Below are 20894 nucleotides of genomic sequence, written 5' to 3' on the forward strand. Positions count from 1 at the left end.
GGACACGAGGAATTGGTGGAGATACACCAGCATAACCTCACCACCTTACAAGTTTCTGAAGATATCAAGAAAGACTTAAAAGACTATCAGAACACATTTGGGTATCCGATACCCTGTTGCCCGAACACTTGAAAGTATTGAAAATGGAGATATGCCTCTCCCAGAAGGTTTATTATAACCTACAACAGAACAATAAAAACATTAAGCATGACATTGATCAAATTAAAGTCACCGCTTGGTGGGATGACCTTTGGAGTTGGGGGCTGAATATACAGATCCATCCTTGGATTAGATTAATCTCACATGTATTAGTAGTAGTGCAGTTTGTTATAATGTGCTTCTTGATTTTCAAGGCCTGTAATAAATGTCATAGGCAGAGGATGAAAAGGTTGGCTAAGGCAGTAAAGCAGAGACTGGGTGAGAATGTCCCCAGTGCCTCTTTGATCTCAACAAAGGACACGTCTGAGTGGTACCGGGAGTAGTATATACCGGGGTAAGGTGCATATAAAAGGGGAGACAATCATAGTTTCATAGGACTTTCAGATGTTCTGTCTCTCTTCCACCCGGACTGGTGGCCACCATGAAGGGAATCTGGTTAAGATGAGGTACAGCATCCTGCATATAGGTGACAGATAGGGGTTGGCTACCTTGGGCTTAGCCAAGGGCCAAAAGAGGGGATTGTTAGGATAAAATTTGGTTTAAAAGATATAAAGGGGTCCTCAATATTCAACCGGTAAAAAACTGTCTGAAAGGTACCATTTAGTCTTGTTAGCTGGAAAACAAAATGCAAAGCACCATGGGATACTTGGCTATATTAATTTTTTTTAAACTAACAAGTAGATGACCAAGGACATTCCAAAGCTCCACTCGTAAATTACTCCGAGTACATGTTTGGAGGAGGCCTCTTGAAAGAGATAAGGCACAAAGGCACATTGATGAGACCTTTGCAGACAGGTCTTAGAGAATAGTCAGCTGGCCCTTTTTGACGAGGGCTTTGTTCAGCAAGGCCATGTCGTGCTGAAGATGCCTGCCTCCCTATTTTGATAACAAGAATAAGAGATAAGCTAATGAATGCGAAGTTAGAATGATGCCTTTGCAGCCCATAAGCTTTTTACTGATGTATTCAGGGGGTACTCGAGTTCGAAGGACAGGCTTAGTAGTTGATTGATTAACCATGTAAACCAATGAAGTATCAATATTCCCATGTATACGCCCCCCATTAGTAATAAGTGTGTGTTGTCTAATAAACTGTATAAACTAAGCTGTATTGTCACTTTTCCTCTGAGAACGGAGCCTCCAGCTGGGGTTGGCTGAGGTGGTTCTCCCATGTGCACTCGTAATAAACTGGGTAACACCTGAATCTGTTAGTTCTGTTTTACCATCCAGATTTTCCTCACTTACACTAGGGTAAAGGGAAAGGAGGGGGAGGGAATTTCTGAAATGTGTTCATGAGAATTTCCTGGAACAGTATGTTCTTGGCCCAACTAGGAAGGAGGCATCGCTGGATCTGGTGCTGGGGAATGAGGTGGGCCAGGTCGACCAAGTGTCTGTGGGAGAACACTTGGGTACGAGTGATCATCGTATCATAAGATTTAGATTAGCAATGGAGAGGAGCAAGGAACAATCTAGAGTGGAATAGGGCTAACTTTAATGGGATGCGAAAGGATCTAGCCAGGGTAAAATGGAACTAAAGAGTGACAGGAAAAACTGTAATGGAACAATGGGTGGTCTTTAATGAGGAGATGTTCCAAGTACAATTTCAAAATGCACATCATTATAAAATACATTTCCTGATTCAATTACTTCTAGTCCATATAATCAATTTTAATTTCACAAACAAATTATGCCCAGACTATGTGATATTACAAAGAAGACAAAAGTAACAATTGTGTTTGGATGCGAGTCATTTATCCTCCCCTTCGAGCAATGTGTCTTGGAAAATAGGATTACACAGGATATACGGCACAGAAACACACCATTCGGCCCAACCAGTCCATGCCGGCTTTTATGCTCCACTCGAGCCTCCTCCCGTCTTTCCCCATCTAACTCTATCAGCATAACCCTCTATTCCCTTCTCCCTCATATACTTGTCTCGCCTCCCCTTAAATGCATCTATACTATTCGCCTCAACCACTCCCTGTGGTAGCGAGTTCCACATTCTCCCCACTCTCTGGGTAAAGAAGTTTCTCCTGAATTCCCTATTTGATTTCTTGGTGACTATCTTATATTGATGGCCTCTAGTTATGCTCTTCCCCACAAGTGGAAACACTCTCTCTCTATCTACTCTAGCAAAACCTTTCATAATTTTAAAGACCTTTCATGAAATTAGGTCACCCCTCAGTCTTTTTTCAAGAGAAAAGAGACCCAGCCTGTCCATCCTTTCCTGACAGGTATACCCTCTCATTTCTGGTATTACCCTTGTAAATCCTCTCTGCACCCTCTCCAGTGCCTCTATATCCTTTTTATAATATGGCGACCAGAATTGTACGCAGTGCTCCAAGTGTGGTCTAACCAAGGTTCGATACAAGTTTAGCATAACTTCACTACTTTTCCATTCTATAACAATTCAATTCTATAACAATCGATCCCAATAATTTAACCCAATAGGTTAAAGTCTTAAGTCCAATTTTGTCAGCATGCTGCAACATTCGATGTCTGCAGATAACGAGAGATAAATTCTTAAAACTGCTGGATCTCTTGCTCTGCCATCAACCTCTTATCAAACTGGAGCTGGCATTGCCTAATATCGTCGTCTCTGGCTACTGCACAGTCCAGAGACACAAGTCTGCATTTTCTTCAACACACATCAACAACATTAGAAGCAGGTAAAAACACTGGCCTTCCTGGGGCAGCACAAACCACTAGTCTCCAGACTTTTCTTATCCCAACATCATATTTCTGATTGAAATATTCTATGATGAAAATATCCAAGGCCAGTTGGTTGCAAACACCAGCTGTTGCTCAGTGAAATCTCTCTCTCTCTCTGATGATACCAACCACATTTTCCCCAATATCAAATGAACTAAACATGAACACCTTCCAGAAGTTGAATTAACCGAGGTCCATATGTCAACACCCCTCTCATCATCCATTCACTTCAGTTGAAAGGAAACCGACGGATTGGACCAGTCAGGATTTGAAAGATATTTACAACAGATTCTAGATGTTCTTAGAGTTGGGATCTTTCTCTATTCTGTCCACTCGAGGAGTTAGACAACAGACTTTCTCCTGTGAATATAGAGCTGGGGTATTGTGCCATGAGGTGTTCACTTGTTCATCTTGTTGACTCTAAATCTTTGCCAATTATTTGATGTGATCTGTTTAATTGTACGTAATTTTTAAAAATACACTTACTGAGAGGATTCAAATTTAAATTGAAAGCAGGCTTGCAGGCGTGATACTCTATTCACACATCAAAGGTGAGAGAGATGCTGTTGGACACACGCTAAGTCCAGTAGCTGAACGTGATTAACAGACTGGGTTTTGTGTTTAGTAATCTCGGGCGTGTTACCGAGACCTTCCCTGGATACCAAGGCTAGGAGAGGCACTCTGGAAGGTATGGGGAGCTGGGACTTGTCCATGAGAGTAATCGAAGGTAGGAGAACTGAAATAATCTCGAGTTAGAAAGGAGAAAAGGCCCAAAAATGGAGCAGTTTGTAACAGGACATCAATTAGTCTCCTCTTGGAGACATCAAATATCGCCACACTGTGTTATTTGAAATATCAAAATACTAAACTCCAGCCCAGTTATAGGGGTTATTAACAGCAGCAGAAACAAACTCCAACTGTCAGAATGGACATGTTTCAGTCGGGATGTAATTGAAAGCAGCAATAACAGCAGAATCCAACCCCGGTCACTTGTGAACTCGCTGGTGTCTCAGTAGGTGGGATGAAGTAGTGAATCCTTTCCCACAGTTGGAGCAGGTGAACGGCCTCTCCCCAGCGTGACTGCGCCAATGAATTTCCAGATTAGACGACAAATGAATTCCTTCCCACAGTGCCCACATTTCCACGGTTTCTCCGTGGTGCGGGTGTCCTTGTGTCTCTCCAGGTTGGACTATCAATTGAAGGCTCGTCCACACACAGAGCGTGTGAACGGTTTCTCCCCGCTGTGAACGGTGTGATGTTTTTCCAGGCTGTGTAACTGGTTAAAGCTCTTTCTACAGTCAGTGCACTGGAACACTCTCACTCGGGTGTGTGTGTCTCGGTGCTTTTCCAGTCACATTGATGTTTGAAATCTTTTCCCAGACAGAACAGACAAACAATTCTCCTTCCAAATTCAAAGGCCGACGATATTCAGGTCCTGATGAATCGAGTGACTGACAGATCTTGACATGATGTTTGGTTCAAGATTCCGTCTGCAAATCCTCCCCTTCTAATACCCTGTAAAAGGAGTTTACAACACTCATCACTGTAAGTGCAGGGCAGAAATTCAGAACAGACAATTCTAGTTTCTATGGAACATTCTTTCCTCTCTTGTTCCCCCAAAGCTGTAAATCCCCGTCCCACACATTGTCCCTCCGCCCTGTGCTAAAATACAAAACAATCACACATCTCAGGACAGTTTGTCTTTTGCTCCCCACTCTCTCCTCGCCTGAAGGTGCTGACTCTGGCTGGGTTCAGTTCTTCACTCACTGGTTCCCTTCCCTCTCCTCCGCTGAAGGTGCTGACTCTGGCTGGGTTCAGTTCTACAGTCACTGAGTCCCCTCTCTCCCTCTGGTTAACAAAATGGAGGCTCTTGGAACAGGTTGGTTAGTGGCAGCTTGGATAAGGAATTGGCTTAAGGACAGAAAACAGCGAGTTGTGGTAAATGGCTGCTTTTCAGCCTGGAGGTTGGTAGACAGTGATGTTCCCCAATGGTCAGTACTATATATAAATGACCTGGATATTGGAATACAAAGTAGAATTTCTAAGTTTGCCAATGACACCAAACATGGGGGGTCTGGCAAACAGAGGGTGATAACAATCGACTGCAACGGACATACATAGAAAGGGTAACAGAATGGGCAGACAAGTGGCAGATGGAATTTAATACAGAGAAGTGCGAGGTGATGCACTTTGGTAGCAGGAACAGGGAGAGGCAATATACACTTAATGGCACAATTTTAACGAGTGTGCAGGGACAGAGGGACCTGGGAGTTAATGTGCATAGGTCCCTGAAGGTGACAGGACATATTCAGAGAGTGGTTAACAAAGCATATGGGATCTTGGGTTTCATAAATAGAGGTATTGAGTACAAAAGTAGAGAAGTTATGGTGAATCTGTATCTTTATAAAGTGCTGGTTAGGCCACAACTGGAGTATTGCATTCAGTTCTGGTCACCACACTTTAGGAAGGATGTGAAGGCCCTTGAGAGGGTGCAGACGAGATTTACCAGAATGGTTCCGGGGATGGGGTATGTTAGCTACAAGGACAGGTTGGAGAAGCTGGATTTGTTTTAACTGGAGCAAAGGAAGTTGAGGGGTGATTTGATAGAGGTGTACAAGATTATGACGGGTTTGGATAGGCTAGACGGGGAAAGGCTGTTCCCACTAGTTGATGGTACAAGGACTAGGGAAGCCAGATTTAAGGTTTTGGGCAAGAGATACAGGGGGGATGTGAGGAAAAACTTTTTACGTAGAAAGTGGTGATGATCTGGAACTCGCTGCCAATGAAAGTGGTGGAAGCAGACACACTCAATGTTTTCAAGGGGAGACTGGATAGACACTAGAGGGAAATAAACTTGCAGGGCTACAGGGATAGAGCAGGGCAAAGGGACTGCTCTACAGAGAGCCGGCACGGACTCGATGGGCCGAATGGCCTCCTTCTGCGCCGTTATAACATTACTCCTCCCCTGAAGGTGCTGGCTCTGGCTGTGTTCAGTTCTGCACTCACTGGTTCCCCCCCTCACCTCCCCGAAGGCAGATTATTATCTGAACGGCAATAGATTGGGGGAAGGGGAAGTGCAACGAGACCTGGGTGTCCTTGTGCGCCAGTCGTTGAAGGGAAGCATGCAGGTGCAGCAGGCGGTTAAGAAGGCAAATGGTATGTTGGCCTTCGTAGCGAGAGGGTTCGAGTACAGGAACAAGGATGTCTTGCTTCAGTTGTACAGGGCCTTGGTGAGACCACATCTTGAGTATTGTGTGCAGTTTTGGTCGCCTTATCTGAGGAAGGAAGTTCTTGCCATGGAGGGAGTGCAGTGAAGATTCACCAGGCTGATACCTGCGATGGCAGGGATGACGTATGAGGAGAGATTGGGTCGAGTGGGCTTATACTCGCTGGAGCTTAGAAGAATGACAAGGGATCTCATTGAAACTTATAAAATACTAACAGGACTAGACAGACTAGATGCAGGAAGGATGTTCCCGATGGTCGGGGAGTCCAGAACCAGGGGTCACAGTCTAAGGATAAGGGGTTAGCCATTTAGGACAGAGATGAGGAGGAATTTCTTCACCCAGAGAGTGGTGAACCTGTGGAATTCTCTTCTACAGAAGGCAGTAGAGGCCAATGCATTAAATATATTCAAGAAGGAGTTGGATATATTTCTTAAGGCTAAAGGGATCAAGGGATATGGAGAGAAGGCAGGAACGGGGTACTGAATTTGGTCAGCCATGATCTCATTGAATGGCGGAGCAGGCTCGAGGGGCCGAATGGCCTACTCTTGTTCCTATCTTCTATGTTTCTATGAAGGTTATGACTCTGGCTGGGTTCAGTTCTACACTCAGTGATTCCCCTCCCTCTCCCCCCCTGAAGGTGCTGCCTCTGGCTGGGTTCAGTTCACGAAGTGGGATGCTGAAGCCCCGTCCACTCATGGGTCCTTTACAAAAATGGCCGCGCACACACTCTACCGCTAGATGAAGCAAGTCTGCGACAAACACATCTGCAGCTTTCCTTTACAAAGATGGCCGCAATCAGCCTCGTCCTATTAGCAGGAAAAAGCCCCGGAGTTGCCGCCTACACCAGGTGTTTATGAAGCCCTCCCACCGAGTGCGTTACCTCCCTGCGCCCCACTGAATCGTAATCGACGCAAAAATCGCATCTCCCGCCTTTGTCCACTTCTGAACCCGCACAGCTCGTCTCAGTGACACTGCGCATGCGCCGTATATTGGCGGGTAGTGCGCCTGCGCACTGTGCTCTTCCAGTTGTTATCAGGCACATTCTCCCCCGAAGGGCATGCTGGGGACAAGCCCCGCCATTGAAAGTGCCAATTCTTGAATGGAGAATGAGTTTCCGTGATCCGAGAGAGAGAAAATTAATCAGTAATTCACACAGAAACCCACTTTGCCATGGTTCTGTCCTGGATGTGATTAACAGAATCCAAACCTCTGCAGTCACCTGTGAACTCACTGGAGTCTCAGCAGGTGGGGTGAATTTCTTCCCACACACAGGCTATTGAAACCGCCTCTCTCCAGCATCAATGCGCTGATCGTGCATCAGCTTCTTTGAACTTTGAAAGCTTTTCTCACATTCAGAGTATTTACAGCAACAGTTCTCAATGTGGACACTCTGGAGTGTCAACAGGTGGGACAACGGAGTGAATCCCTTCCCACACGTGACGTATCTAAACGGTCTCTCTCAGGTGTGACTGTGCTGGTGTGTCAGTAAATGGGATGGTCGATGGAATCACTTTCCACATACAGAGCAGTGAATAGATTCTCCCCCTTATGAACATGTTAGTGTTGGAATGGATGAGATAAGTGAATGACTAAAGATGCTGAGGAGAAAAGACAAGGAAGCAGTGCAGGAAAGTGATTGGGGTAAGGATAACCAGATTGTGTCAGGAAGGGACAGTGCGTACAGACAAAGGAGTGCATTAACAAATAGGGTCCGGGTAAGAAAAAATACTAATAAGACAAATAGGGGCATAGTACAAAAAAATGTTAAGATGTCTAAAAATGTTAAAAGGACAAATTTAAAGGCACTATATCTGAATGCACGAAGCATTCGTAATAAGGTAGACGAATTAACAGCGCAAACAGATACAATATAATTGCGATTATGGAGCCATAGCTGCAGGGTTACCAAGGCTGGGAGCTGACTATCCAAGGATATTCGATATTTAGGAAGGATAGGCGAAAAGGAAAAGGAGGTGGGGTGGCCTTGTTAGTAAAGGATGAATTCAGAGCACTAGTGAGAAAGGATATTGGCACAGAAAATCAAGATGTAGAATCAGTCTGGGTGGAGCTAAGAAGCAGCAAGGGGCAGAAAACATTGGTGGGAGTTGTCTATAGGCCTCCAAACAGTAGTGGTAATGTAGGGGATGGCATAAAACAGGAAATGAGAGATGCATGTAACAAGGGTACTACAGTAATCAGCGTGACTTTAATCTACATCGAGACTGGCCAAACCAAATTAGCAATACTACTGTAGAGGATGAATTCCTGGAGTGTGTACGAGATGTTTTTTTAGACTAGTACATTGAGGAGCCAACTAGGGAACAGGCAATCCAAGATTGGGTATTGTGCAATGAAAAGGGGTTGATTAATAATCTTGTTGTGCGGGGTCCTTTAGGGAAGAGTGACCATAACATGATAGAATTCTTCATTAAGATGGAAAGTGAAGAGGTCCAATCCGAAACTAGGGTCCTAAATCTAAACAAAGGAAACTACGAAGGTATGAGGAGTGAGTTGGCTATGATAGATTGGGGAGCTTCATTAAAAAGCATGATGGTGGATAGGCAATGGCTAACATTTAGGAACGAATGCATGAATTGCAACAGTTATACATTCCTTTCTGGCGCAAAATCACAAAAGGAAAAGTGGCCCAACCATGGCTAACAAAAGAAATTAAGGATGGTATTAGATCCAAAGAGATGTCATATAAAGCTGCCAGAAAAAGTAGCAAGCCTGAGGATTGGGGACAGTTTAGAGTTCAGCAAAAAAGGAACAAGAGATTGACTGAGAGGGGAAAGATAGAGTATAAGAGTAAACTTGCAAGGAACATTAAAGCAGACTGTAAAAGCTTCTACACGTATGTAAAAAGAGAAAGATTAGTGAAGACAAATGTAGGCCCCTTACAGTCAGAAACTGGAGAATTTATAATGGGGAACAAGGAAATGTAGGAACAATTAAACAAATACTTTGGTTCGGTCTTCACAGAAGAGGACACAAATAACTTCCCAGAAATGCTAGGGAACCAAGGGTTTAGTGAAAAGGAGGAATTAAAGGAAATTAGTATTAGTAAAAAAAGTGTGCTGGAGAAATTAATGGGACTGAAAGCTGATAAATCCCCAGGGCATGATAATCCACACCCCAGAGTACCAAAAGAGGTAGCCTTGGAAATACTGGATACATTGGTTGTCCTCTTCCAAAATTCCATAGATTATTGAACAGTTCCTGCAGGTTGCAGGGTGGCAAATGTAACCCCACTATTTAAAAAAGGAAGAGAGAAAACAGGGAACTACAGACCGGTTAGCCTAACATCAGTAGTAGGGAATGGCTAGAGTCTATTATAAAGCATGTGATAACAGTACACTTAAAAAATATCAGCAGGATTAGACAAAGTCAACATGGATATATGAAAGGGAAATCTTGTTTGACAAACCTACTGGAGATTTTTGAAGATGTAACTGGTAGAATAGATAAGGGAGAACCAGTGGATGTGGTGTATTTGGATTTTCAGAAGGCCTTTGATAAAGTCCCACATAAGAAGTTAGTGTGCAAAACTAAAGCACCTCGGATTGGGGTTAATATACTGGCATGGATTGAAAATTGGTTAACAGACAGGAAACAGAGAGTAGGAATAAATGGGTCTTTTTCAGGGTGGCAGGCGGTGACTAGTGGGGTACCGCAGGGATCAGTGCTTGGGCCCCAGCTATTCACAATACATATCAATGATTTGGATGAGGGAACCAAATGTAATATTTCCAAGTTTGCTGATGACACGAAACTAGGTGGGATTATAAGTTGTGAGGAGGTTGAAGAGAGGCTGCAATGTGATTTAGACAAGTTCAGTGAGTGGGAAATTACAAGGCAAATGCAGTATAACGTGGATAAATGTGAAGTTATCCACTTCGGTAGGAAAAACAGAAAGGCAGAGTTTTATTTAAATGGTGCTAGATTGGGAAATGCTGATGGAGAAAGGGACCTGGGTGTCTTTGTACACCAGTCACTGAAAGCAAACACAGGTTCAGCAAGCAGTTAGGAAGGCAAATGGTATGTTGGCCTTCATTACAAGAGGATGAGAGTACAGGAGCAAGGATGTCTTACTACAGTTATACAGGGCCTTGGTAAGACCACACCTGGAGTACTGTGTGCAGTTTTGGTCTCCTGACCTAAGAAAGGATATACTTGCCATAGAGAGAGTGCAGCGAAGGTTCACCAGACTGATTCCTGGGATGGCAGGACTGTCGTATGAGGAGAGATTGGGTCGACTAGGCCTGTATTCACTAGAGTTTAGAAGAATGAAAGGGGATCTCACTGAAACGTATACAATTCTGACAGGGCTAGACAGACAGGATGCAGGGAGGATGTTTCTCCTGGCTGGGGGGTCTAGAACGAGGGGTCACGGTCTCAGGATACGGGGTAGGACATTTAGGACATGAGATGAGGAGAAATGTCTTCACTCAGAGGTGGTGAACCTGTGGAATTCTCTACCACAGAAGGGTGTGGAGGCCAAGTCACTGAATATATTTCAGAAGGAGATAGATAGATTTCTAGACACAAAAGGCATCAAGGGGTATGGGGAGTGAGCGGGAATATGGTATTAGACAGAGGATCAGCCATGATCATAGTGAATGGCAGAGCAGGCTCGAAGGACCGAATGGCCTACTCCTGCTCCTAATTTTCTGTTACATGTCAAGCTTTAATTTGAGGGTCCATTTACCAAATACACTAACCATGATGACAGAAGGCTATTAGAAAATTGACAAATGCGTTTCTTTCACCCATTCCAGGACTCCCCAGATGAGCCATGGGGGATTTCCTGCTCTTTATTACAGGGGGTCACGGCTGCTAGCTGCCGGTGCAAAGATGAGGTCAAGGCTCACCTTGATATTCGGCTCCCTTGTGCACATGACAATCCATCCTCCCGCAAGAAGCGAGACTCCCTCCTTAGCCAACCCCCGAAGGGATATTGTAAACGATTGAAAATTGACTACACAGGCGAGCTGCCCCAGACGGCATGGGCAAATAAATATTTTCTAGTTACTGTTGATTATTTCCTTTCGTGGGTCGAAGCTATTCCTTTTCGTCACTGTACTGCTTTAGCGACTGCGAAAGCACTTCTTGAACAAGCTCTTTCGCGGTGATGTATAACACAGGCAACAAACAGCGACTGAAATAAAACTGAGAGCTGGGAGACTCGCCATCTTCTGGAAGGACCTGTAAATGACTTGTAGGGACACGTACGCCTAAAAGATTTATAGGGTGGATTGAAACTCCCGATTATTCCTACTGTTAAGCTTTTCTTCTGTATCTTTGCCTTTCTATTTATGTACTTGAATGTGTGTTGAATTTGTAGTCTGCGGTGCTAAGAGAAATGATACACGATTTTACTAATCACAAGTCAGGTTATTTAGATGAATTAACAGCGACAGTGCGGGAAGATGATGGGACGGTGCGGGAAGATGATGGGACGGCGCGGGAAGATGATGGGACAGTGCTCTAACAATTACAGGGCTGGCCTAAAAGAATAAACAGGCAGACAGGGGATGGTGCTACAGAACAAGCAGGGTCAGTGACTGAACTGGCAGAAGGGGTCGGGCAGATTAGCAATAAAATTAATACAGTAATCATTCAGAACAACAAAGATTACAAGGAGCAACTGGTCTCACGGGCAATCACGTGCCGCATGTATGGAGGGTTTGCGCTGAATCAGGTTCAGAAAGAGGTGGATGGTGTAGAACACGATAGGATCCAAAATGTTATATTTGCCAAAGATATGAATATCTGGAAATCAGATGGGGATATGGATCGGGGCAATGTGCGAAGATTCAGATCGGTGTATGATACCATGGAGCCTTGCAAGAGGAATGACATTTTTTTGGGACTGAATCCTGGGACAACAGCAATACATAGAATTAGATAGAACAGAAACAGACCATTCGGCCCAACTAGTCTGTGCTGCTGTTTATGATTCACACCAGTCTCCTCCCATTGCATCGACCTCATCTCAACCTCTCAGCATATCTTTCTATTCCTGTTTCGCTCGTGTACTCGTCTCTTTCCCTTTGAAAGCATTTAAGCTATTTGTCTCAACGTCTTCCTGTGGCAGCGAGTTCCACTTTCTAACCACTCAGTAAAGATATTTCTCCTTATTTCCCTATTTGATTTATTAGCTCTTTTATTTATGGCCCCTTGTTTTGGATTCTCCCACAAGTGGAAGCGTTCTCTCCACCTCTCACCAAGCCATTCATAATTTAAAGACGTCGATCAGGTCTCTTCTGAAGAGAAAACCACAACCTGTTCATTCTTTCCAATAGCTAATCTCAGTTCTGGTGCCAACCTTGCAAATCTTTTTGGCACTTCCTGAAGCGAGGAACATAAGAAATAGGAGCAGGAGTTGGTCATTTGACCCTTGGAGCCTGGTCCGCCATTCAATAAGGTCATGGCTGATCTTCTACCTCATCGCCACTTTCCTTCACTATCCGCATATCCCTCGATTCCATTAATACTCAAAAATCTATCGATCTCGGTCTTGAATCTACTCAATGATGAGCCTTCACAGCCCTCTGGGTTAGAGATTCCCAAAGATTCACCACCCTGAGTGAAGACATTTCTCCGCATCTCAGTCTCCGAATAAAGGGTCAGCCATTTAGGACTGTGACCCCTGGTTCTAGAGTCCCCAGCCAGGGGGAAGATCCTCCTGCATCTACCCTGTCAGACTTCAATGAGATCACCTGTGATTACAGCTTATGAGAAACTCTACACGCACGGGGCCCTTCATGTGGTCAACATTCTCGCTTACACCAACCAGAATGACTAAAATTGGAGATTAGATATTGCTGCCTGCAAGGGCCCACAATGTCACAGAAATTCAAGTAAACATTGCCCCCGACAGAAGCAGACTGTTGTAAGTGACGGGAATGTTAGCACGGACAGGAAACTAGGCTTCGAGGATGCAACCAGGTTATTTTGGAGCCTCAAGTTGGGAAATGCAAGTATAGGTGTAGAAAGTAGAAAACCCATGGTGAGCTTTGTAAATATGTCCACATATTAACACGAATCAGCTGCCGGTTATACAGGGACAGGCCTGGAAAAGGTGGAAACATTCTCATTAGCCATCCAATAGAAAATACAGCAAATCAGTCAGAGACAGGAGAACTTATAATGGGGAATGAGGAAATGGCAGAGGAATTAAATACTTTGTTTGTCTTCAGTGGAAGACAAAAAAAACTCCCAGAAATACGAGAAAACCACAGGTATAGCAAGAATGAAGAAGTTAAAAAAATTAGTAAAAAAAAAATAGTACTAGCAAAATTAATGGGACTAAAAATCGATAAATCCCAAGGACCGGATGACCTACATCCTAGGGTTTTGAAAGAGGTGGCCGTTAGTATAGTGGACGCATTAGTTGTCATCTTCCAAAATTCTATAGATACTGGAACGATTCCTGCAGATTGGAGGATGGCAAATGTAACCCCGCTATTTACAAAAGGAGGGAGAGAGAAAACGGGGGAACTACAGACCTGTTAGCCTCACATCAGTAGTTGGGAAAATGCTGGAATCGGTCATAAAGGATGCAATATCTGTGCACTTAGAAACTAATAGTAAGATTGGGCAGAGTCAACATGGATTTATGAAAGGGAAGTCCTGTTTGACAAACCTATTGGAGGATGTAACTAGTGGAGTAGACAAAGGGGAACCGGTAGATGTGGCATATTTGGATTTTCAAAAGGCCTTCGATAAGGTCACAAGAGGTTGGTGAACAACATTAGGGCACATGGATTTGGGGGTAATATACTAGCATGGATTGAAAATTGGTTAACAGACAAAACAAAGTAGGGATAAATGGGTCTTTCAGGATGGCAGGCTGTGAATAGTGGGGTACCGCATGGAGCGGTGCTTGGGCCCCAGCTATTACAATCTATCAATGATTTGGATGAGGGGGACAATCTGTATCAATGATTTGGATGAGGGGGACTAAGTGTAACAATTCCAAATTTGCTGCTGATGAAGTTAGGTGGCAGTGTCAGTTGAGGATGTGAAGAGGTTTCAAGGGGATCTCGACAGGCTCAGTGAGTGGGCAAAAACATGGCAGATGGAATATAATGTGGATAAACCTTGGTAGAAAAAAAAAGGCACAGTATTTCCTAAATGGCAAAAGATTGGGAAATGCAGATGCTCAAAAGGGACCTGGCTGTCCTTGTACATGAGTCACTGAAAGTGAATGTGCAGGTGCAGCAAGCCATTAGGAAGGCAAATGATATGCTGGCCTTCATTACAAGAGGATTTGAGTACAAGAGTAAAGAAGTCTTACTCCAATTAGATAGGGCCTTGGTGAGACCACACCTGGAGTACTGTCTATAATTTTGGTCTCCTTACCCAAGGAAGGATATACTTGCCCGAGGAAGTGCAACGAAGGTTCACGAAATTGATTCCTGGGATGGTGGGACTGTCGTATGAGAAGAGATTGAGTAAACGAGGCTTGTATTCTCTTGAATTCAGAAGAATGAGGGGGGATCTCATTGAAGTGTACAAAATTATTACAGGGCTTGATAGGGTGGATGCTGGGAGAATGTTTCCCTTGGCTGGAGAGTCTAGAACCAGGGGCCACTCAGGACTGAGATGAGAAAACATTTCTTCAGAGGGTGGTGAATCTTTGGAATTCTCGGGAGGCTCAGTCATGGGTATATTCAAAACAGAAGTCGTTAGATTTCTGACTAGTAAGAGCATCAAGGGATATGGCGATAGGGCCGGTGAATGGAATTGAGGCAGATCAGCCATGATCTCATTGAATGGCAGAGCAGGCTCGAAGGGCTGAATAGCCTACTCCTGCTCCTATTTCTTCTCTTGTGACTGTGATGTGGGATGAATAGGCTTGTTTTAGGAATTTACTGGGAAGAGATAAAATGGACATAACCCATCCACGGTTACTCGTTAGTGATTAAACAGAGGTCACTGTGCAGGCGACATTGCATTTCCTACATTGCAACAGTGACTAGACGTCAAAAAGTGTTTCATTGGCTGTGAAATTCTTTAGGACGTCCCCCGGTCGTGAAAGGCGCGATACAAGTGCAAATCTTTAGGCCTGTTGGAGAGAAAGTACACTGACATAATAGCGTTAACCCAGGACCAAATTAACCATATACAAAAGGTAGAGCTCCTGGGGGGGTGGGGGGGGGGGGACTGTGTTAGTCTTAGCAGTTAATGACGACACACTGTCTAGCTGCTGACGGGAGTCACTGGTATGTGATTTATAATGTTAGAACTGGTATTTACCTCATACACGGCGTATAATGGGTTAGGTTATTATCTCAGTGACGATTTAATATACGGTGCTCACTAGAGTTTCAATGTTTCCTATTAGAGGTAAAGTATGTACAGCAATACTCCCCCCAATCTCTCCCATTGTGACATTTTATTTGGAGGAAGTAAGTGGGAAGGAGACTGGTTGGGCTGCTGATCAACCTGGAGACAAATGGATGTGGAGAGGGACTGTACGTTCTGACACCGCTCTCATTTACAGACGCTCCCTGAACCATAATTTCTGCTTTCCAAGTGTTTATCTTAAAAAAACTGCATTGAAAGCCAGTGTGCTGTTCGGCAGCGTCGTGGTCATGTCACTAATAATCCAGATAACGGGTTTAAAATCGCACTAGGCTTGTGAATTTGAGTCCAGTTTATAATAAAAGTTGACATCCGAAAAAAACTGACCACGATGCTGTCAGATTGTCGTAACTACCCAAATGGTTCGCTAATGTCTTTTAGGGAAAGGAAGCTGCCGTCCTTACCTGGTCTGGCCTTTGTGATTCCAGTCTCAGCAAAACGGCTGGTCTCGGAAGTGCCCCAGCAAGCCATTCAGTTGCATCACATCGCGGCAAATACCACCGTCACTGGGTCAAACAGCGCTGTGGGAGCACCTTCACCACAGGGACTGCAGCGGTTCAAGGCGGCAGCCCATCACCACCTGCTCAGGGCAACAATTACCTGCCTTGCTTGTGACACCCTTATCCCGAGAATGACACGAACATAAGAAATAAGGGTAGGAATAGGCCATTCGGCCCCCGAGCCTGCTCCGCCATTCAATAAGATCATGGCTGATCTGATCTTAGCCTCAACTCCACTTCCCAGCCCCAACTCCCCATAACCCTCGACTCCCTTCCTATTCAGAAATCTGTATCTCCACTTGAAAAGAAATCCACCAGCTCCACTGCCACAGCTCTCTGGGGTAGAGAAAGCCAAAGATTTGCGACCCTCAGAAATCCCTCCTCAGTTTTAAATGGGCGACTCCTTATTCTGAAACTATGCCCCCTAGTTCTAGATTCCCCACGAGGGGAGCATCCTCGCTGCATCTACCTTGTCAAGCCCTCAGAATCTTACGTTTTAATAAGATCATGTAGGAACGGGCGTTCCTATCTGAATAAGGTATTCGACTCGATGAATCAAATCAACAGTTTTTAATGAATGAAGTTAACAGGGAAACTACAGAAGAAACGGTACACAGGTCTATTCAGCTTGCTGGGCACTCGACGACTACTGGAAGATTCTGGAAGCTGACGTCATGAGGTCATCGCGTTCTTCGCGCCACTGGTGGTCACGTGATCAGCGTCATGACGTCATCACGGAGTGCAGGAAAACAATACAGTAGTTAACAGGCAGTTTGAAGGTGCAGTCCGCAGCTGCAGTACACTGTAGTTAAAGGGATTATTACTAATTGTAACAGGCGCCCCCCCCAGAATCCACTTTAATGGACATTGTCAACCGAGTAGGAGGCTTAATGATCCTGGCTGAACGGCGATAAAACTCCGGCAGCGGAAACGGGACGTTAGTAGAAGAAGCAGTGCCGGATTGCGGCAGAAACGGTGTCTCGGGCGGGGCAGAAATGGTAGGCTGGGGTGCAGCTGCATCGGAGGCCGGATCGGGCTGTCCGGCAGCGGGCTGGTGCACGGCTGGTCTGGCGGCCGGCCGCGGTGAGGCAGCCACGACAGGCTCACTCCGATCCAGGTGGGCTGGTTTGAGCCGGTCGATAGAGACGGTATCAGACTTTCCGACTTCGACTGAAAAACTTTTCCCCCGATGAGATGACACGAAAAGGTCCGATATACTGTGGCTTGAGTGGGTCTCTGTGACCATACTGTCGAATAAAGACAGACATAGTCCGAACTCATGAGCTCTGTCGGGATGCGAGGCCTCTGTGTCAGGCTGTGAGGTTGGGATGGGCAGGAAATTCCTAGCCACCGCCTGATGAAGTAGGAGCTGTTGAGCTGCGGACCATGGTTCGGTGTGCGGAGGGAGAAAATCACCTGGCACCCAGAGTGTCTGGCCATAAACCAGTTCAGCCGATGAAGACTGAATATCCTCCTTTGGTGCTGTCCGGAGGCCTAGCATCACCCATGGGAGCCTGTCCACCTAGTTGGGGCCCTCAAGTTGGCTGGATTGACAATAAGGCAGTGTTGGCTGAGTCAGGCGAAAAGTGTACGTAAATGTGCCATGTGAGCTGTCGTATCCTTGCTGGCTATTAGGATGTCATCCAAATATACAAAAATGAAGGGCAGGTCCCGTAATAGAGTCCATCGAACGCTGGAATGCTTGCGCTGCGTTTTTCAGACCGAATGGCATGCGGAGGAACTCAAAAAGGCCGAACAGAGTGATGACTGCTGTTTTGGGGACGTGTGGAGTGTGCACCGGAACTTGGCGATATCCACGAACTAGATCCACTTTAGAAAATAGTGTTACCAGCCAGATGTGCCGAAAATCTTGGATGTGGGGAATAGGGTACCTGTCCGGTGTCATGGCGTCATTTAAGAGTCTGTAATCCCTGCAAGGTCGCCATCCGCCACCTGGTTTGGGTAAAATATGCAGTGGGGAGGACCAAGGGCTGTCCGAACGCTGGATGATCCAGAGGTGCTCCATGGTCTGGAACTCAGCCTGTGCAGCTGCCAGCTTCTAATCACCATGCCTGAGCGTAAACGGATGCTCCGGTCGTGGAGATATGGTGCTCCACCCTGTGCCGTGTGCTTGCAGCCCAAAAAAAGTGGGCCTGGTGAGCTCCGGGAATTCGCCAAGCAGACGCGTAAACCTGTCTTGCGATAGAACCACACAGGCCACGGCGGTGCTGCGGTGGCAGGGCACTGCGTGGAAAGTGGATGCATTAATGAGTCGGCAGTGTTGGACGTCGACCAGCAGACCGTTGGCGCAGAAAAAAAATCAGCCCCCAGGATGGCCTGCGAGACCTTAGCTGTAATAAAGTCGCAGACAAAACGCTGACCGGCGAAGGTTAAGTTTACCGTCCCTTTCCCGAACGTACGCATGGCAGCGCCATTTATTGCCACGAGGGAAGGCCCCTGGCCACCAGATAGTAGGTCCAGCTTTGAAGCTGGGAGGATGCTGCACTGTGAACCAGTGTTGCACAGGAATCGTTGGCCCATAACGGAATCCATAACATAAATGAGTTTGCCCGCTGAGCCCGCCCCCATAGCTAACTTGCTGTGCTTTAGACCTTGTCGTCCATCCGGGAGGACGCGGGCTTGTTGGAGTGGTTTTTTTTTTCTTGAGGGAAACTGCAAGGAGGCCGGCAGCATCGAGCATTGGCGCCAAAACGGGCGTGGTACGTGCACCATCCTGCTGGGGGAGGGCACGGCTTTGCTCGCATGGGGGACAGGCACCTCGTGGCTCCACAACATTGCTGAGTAACAGTAAATATCTTGTCCGCCTCTGCAGCGAGTTCAGCACCGTCTGTGATGGCAGTGTTGGCCAAGGCCACCTGAACCGGTTCGGGAAGCTGGCAGAGGAAAAGCTCATGGAATAAAAAACATTGGAGTTCCATGCCCAACAGCGTGAGCATTTGACTCATCAGCTCTGACGGTTTTGAGTCCGAGGCCGGGCATGGAAATAAGCTTGCGTGCCCGCTCCGACTCAAGATCAAATACCTGTAGCAAACGGGCTTCAAGCACTTCGTACTTGCCCTCCTCCGGTGGGCTTCCAAGGATGCTGATGACCCGCGAGGCCGTGGCACTGTCGAGAGCGGCAACCACATAACGGGTCACATCCGCTGTGACCTCCCTGAGAGCGCACGGTGCTTCTGCCTGGAAAAACCATGCTGTTGGATGCTGTTCCCAGAACTGCAGCAGTTTAAGGGCGACGGCGTTCGTGTTCATCCTCGACTAAATTTGGCCGCCGAGATCGGGGTCACCAATGTAGGAACAGAGGTTCCTATCTGAATAAAGGTATTCGACTCGATGAATCAAATCAACAGGTTTTAATGAACAGCGAAGTTAACAGGGAAACTACAGGAGAAACAGTACACAGGTCTAGTCAGCTTGCTGGGTACTCGACGACTACTGGAAGATTCTGGAAGCAGACGTCATGACGTTCTTCACGCCACTGGCGGTCACGTGATTGGCGTCATCACGTGGAGTGCAGGAAAACACAATACAGTAGTTAACAGGCAGTTTAAAGGTGCAGTCCGCAGCTGCACTACACTAGTTAAAGGGATTATTACTAATTGTTCTGAGACCCTTGGTGGCGCCGCCACAATCACATCTTTCTTGTAAACTCCAACGATTATAGGCCCAAACCGCTCAAATTTCTCAAGACAACCCCTTCAACTCAGGAATTAACTTAAAGAACCTTCTCTGAACTGCCTCCAATGCAAATATATCCCTCCTTAAATAAAGAGACCCAAATGCCATTAAAGTCAAAACAATTTGCCTTTATATAGCGCACATAACAGTCAAAGGTCCCAAGGCGCTTCACATGAGTGGCATCAAACAATTTGACTTCGAGCCACAGAAATATTAGGACATGTGAGAAAAGCTTGGTCAAAGAGGTAGGTTTTACAGAGCCGCTTAATCAATGAGAAATAACCAGAAAGGTGGAGGGGATTAGGGAGGGTGTTCCAAAGCTTAGGGCCTAGGCAACTGAAGGCACGTCCGCCAATTGTGGAAGGATAAAAATTGGGTGTACAAGAGCGCACAGATCTCAGGGTAGCAGAGGGGTTTTAATAAACAAGGGTGAGAATTTTAAATCGAGGCGTTGCCAGACCGGGAGCCAATGCAGATCAGAGGTCACAGGGGCGATGAGTGAAGGGGGCTTGCTGAGAGTTGGGATGGTCAAAAGATTGTGGGTTCAAATCTAGGCTGCTACTCTAGTGCAGGACTGAGGCATTGCTGCACTGTTGGAGGTGCTGTTCATCTGAGAGCGGGCCTGGCCTCAGTTTGACGGAAAATGATCCTATGGCACCATTTTGAAGAACGAGGGAGTAATCCGCGGTGTCCTGGTCAATATTTCTCAGTCAAGATCACTTACGGATTATCTTGTAATTATCACATTGCGGTGCGCAAATTGACTGCCGCATTTTCTACAATACAACAGCTCAAAAGCGCTTTTAGACTGTCCCGAGGTAGCGGAAGGCGCTATATAAAATGAAAGTCAAATAAGGCGCCGAGATTGCGAACGGTTTGGTTCCGCCTCATTCAAAGCCGTCAGGGGGAGTGATGGAGTGGGTTGGCAACCGCAGATTGGGGATTCAGTCTGGCCAGTATTACAGGAAAAATGTTTGAGCATATGCTTGATGTCAGACAAGCAGCGTGACAGCTCAGTCAGGAAGGTTCGAGGGGTACCACTGCGTATCGTCAGGGTAAATGCGATAGCGGCACATTTGACTGGGTTTTGAATCTGGCGGTGCTGGGCCGGCAGGGGTCCACCTGCATAAAGACCCACGCACACCAGGGGGCGCAGGAAGTTCGCAAGCGTCTCTGGGGTCACGTGGGCCAGGCCAACCATTGACAAAGGGGGATTCCCATTGCGCTCATG

The sequence above is a fragment of the Somniosus microcephalus genome, chromosome 4 (assembly GCF_052327205.1).
Source record: "Somniosus microcephalus isolate GS21.2 chromosome 4, FLI_Smic_1.0, whole genome shotgun sequence".
In the NCBI taxonomy this organism is placed as follows: Eukaryota; Metazoa; Chordata; class Chondrichthyes; order Squaliformes; family Somniosidae; genus Somniosus; species Somniosus microcephalus.